Source organism: Vitis vinifera, chromosome 10 (genome assembly GCF_030704535.1).
Source record: "Vitis vinifera cultivar Pinot Noir 40024 chromosome 10, ASM3070453v1".
Taxonomy (NCBI): domain Eukaryota; kingdom Viridiplantae; phylum Streptophyta; class Magnoliopsida; order Vitales; family Vitaceae; genus Vitis; species Vitis vinifera.
Window position 1 is genome coordinate 11867718 of NC_081814.1, and position 2924 is coordinate 11870641.

The following is a 2924-nucleotide window of genomic DNA, read 5'->3' on the forward strand; positions in this document are numbered from 1 at the left end:
AGTGACGAGCAATGTGTCTAGCTTCGTATTCTCTGCGTGAAAGTTTCAGTTCGTCTGTATATGGTGCTGTTCTGAAATATGGGTTCAAGCAGGAAGTGATTTAGTTTACATGTGGCAGGATTGGATGGCTTGGCTGCTTGCTACTGGATGTTTTTCTTCAATTCGTGAGCAAGGTATGGCGTGTCAAACTATAACAGTCATTGTATGTGTCAAGATGGGATACTTTACTTTTGCTCAGAAGTTGTTTGATAAAATGCCCCACAAAAACCCTGTTGCATGAAATTTAATGATTTCGGGATATGCGTAATGCGGGTACTCAAAGACATTGAGTTTGATCAATTTGACGAAAATACAGGGCGTCATCTTAGAGGGATGATTTTCTTGGGTATCCAAAATTTTGGAGTGAAAAATGTAATGCTCAAACTCTTTTTATCATTGGACCGCAGTTATAATTGATTGTCTGATGATGATAGTCTCGCACAACAGAGCATTCATTTTTCTCCATTTGCTGCTAAAGCTGTTCTTGGAGAAAAGAAGATTTCTGCCCCAGATCAGTTGGTATCTAAATCCTAAACAAGACTGTTTAACCAAGTCAGAACGTGCTTGAATTTCTTCGTAAGGTGGATCAATCAAGGGATCGAAATACACCATGCACAGTTCAGTTCTTTGGAGAAGGATCCATCAGAATGGGCAAAGAAAATATTGGCGCATTCAATCAGCTTAAATGCATGACCATTGCGTGAAGGCTATGATTCTAATTTCTACGCATAAAAAGATATTGATTGGAAGGAATTCAATTATTTATATCATTGCTACGCCACGAGATCAGAATGATAGAAAATTCATAGTCGGCATTGAAATACAATTAGTGGAACAAATCCCTAAAACTGGGCAGAATCTTTAATTTCTTCTGAGCAGACTTTGCAGACGGAGCCCACCTCAGTACAGAGGCATTCACATGTTCTTAATTGTTTACTGACCTGCGTCACCTCCAGGCTATGGTTATTCACGTGGGTGGTTTACTATTTGGAATTCCTTAATACAAGAAAACTTGATGCATGCAAGATGGATCTTTAACTTGAATAGTTTTCAGTTGTTTCTGCGTATTCTAATGGAGATGGATGCTCTGATGATGAGCAGTCACAAGGGAGTAGTCAGGCCACCATTGTCGCACCAACAGTAGAAGAGCATTTCATATCTCAGTAACGCAATATTGCTCCAGCCAACACTCATGCTAAAGGGCAAATCCGGAGTTCAAGACTCCAGCATAATCAACAATTGGATGCTCTCTTGTCCAATGATAGTCAACCGACAGAAGGGGGCAATGATATTGGAAGTTAAGGAAGTGAAGGGCAGCATAAAGAAAACAGTAATAAAACTGCAAATCATCAAATTAGTCAGTCAGTTGAAACTGTTTCCTGTCAAGATTCGCCTTGGAAGTTGTTGAAGAAGTAGGTGAGTGTTTAGAGGCACGTGAACCTATGTCAATTCAGTCACTTGTGCCCAATGAGACATCAAATGTGCATGATGGTACAAAAATCAGTGATAGAATTGGCACTTCCAGTGGACAGGTGGAAAGAATGCCAGAATTGGTCACTTTGTCTACAGACTTGAATATTGATTGGCAATGCCTAGGCAGTTTTGAAATACTTGCAAATCTGTACAGTTCACCATTTGAGCCTAGGAATTCTAATATATCTTCAGGAATGGATGATGAGTCCAATAATTATGAGATGGTGAACTTTGGTTTAGAAATCCCCAACGCAAGTGATGGTCATACTCTTCATGCTAGCGCTCTAGTTTTCTTACTACTGAGATCCACAAATTGTCAGAAAGACCTGTCTCTAAATCCGTTCAATAGGAGTTGAATAAGTTGAAACTCGAATCAACATATTTCTCTCCTCTATTATAGCTCCCGAGAAGTCTTATTTGACACCGGAAACGATCCTGTTTTTTGAATTTGTAGTTAAGCCTTTTGCTGTGAGAGAAGTGATTTCTCTTGGTTTGATTACATATCGATAAAGTTGGCGTTTCGGCTGGAAATGCTAATTCCTGAGCTGCCAAGTGTGAATGTTGAGTTTACAGGAAGCTGGAGGCGCTTACCTAACAGCTAGTGAAAAGAACAAGCAAATATAAGAATCTGAACCCCTTTGGAGGAGTTTCTTGAGACCAGAAGCTGCCCCACTTCCAGCTATACTCATTGATGAAAATCTTGAATTACCCAATTGCCTATGGATAGGTATCATAGCTTACAGGTATCCTGAACATGGTGTATAGTTGTACTGATAATCCATCATCTGACAAGCCTTGGAGTTGTTCTCTGCTGCTATTGCATTCAGGAAGCTTGCTAAAAGTATCTCAAACATGCTATAGCAAAACAATCTGGCAAAACCTGACAGCTTAAATTTGGAGTGAAGCCTTTGATGGTCTTGGAATTTCTCTTCTTCTGACCATGAACCCCTGCAATTAAGTATACAGTATTTGATCAGCCGAAGCAAAGATGCCTGAAGAGGAATCAAAACATAATAGAGAAGGGCTCATCCCCAGAAACCCTTTCTGCCCTCTCGGTTTTCATGTTAGGTGTGATGTCAAAGAGTATCATCAGAAATCTGGTGTAAGGTCATGATTCAAGCAGCAGACTCAAATGATGATGAAGCCAACAAAGCTCCATAGAAATCCCATAAAGCAGGACACAATGTTCTTTACGCTATTTAGAATAGAAAAAGGGTGTCAGAGTTCTTTAAGGGATTGTAAGCTGAGGTCCTGAAAATTGTACTAAGCTCAATATTGTTTTTGATGATCCAGGAGAAAATCGCAGCAGGCACTTGCATATTAATACTTGCAGTCAGAAAGTATTTGTTGCTCATAGAGAGTAGACTGAAGAAGGCTCAGAAACCATAACATCAATGATGGAGCCTGGTGTC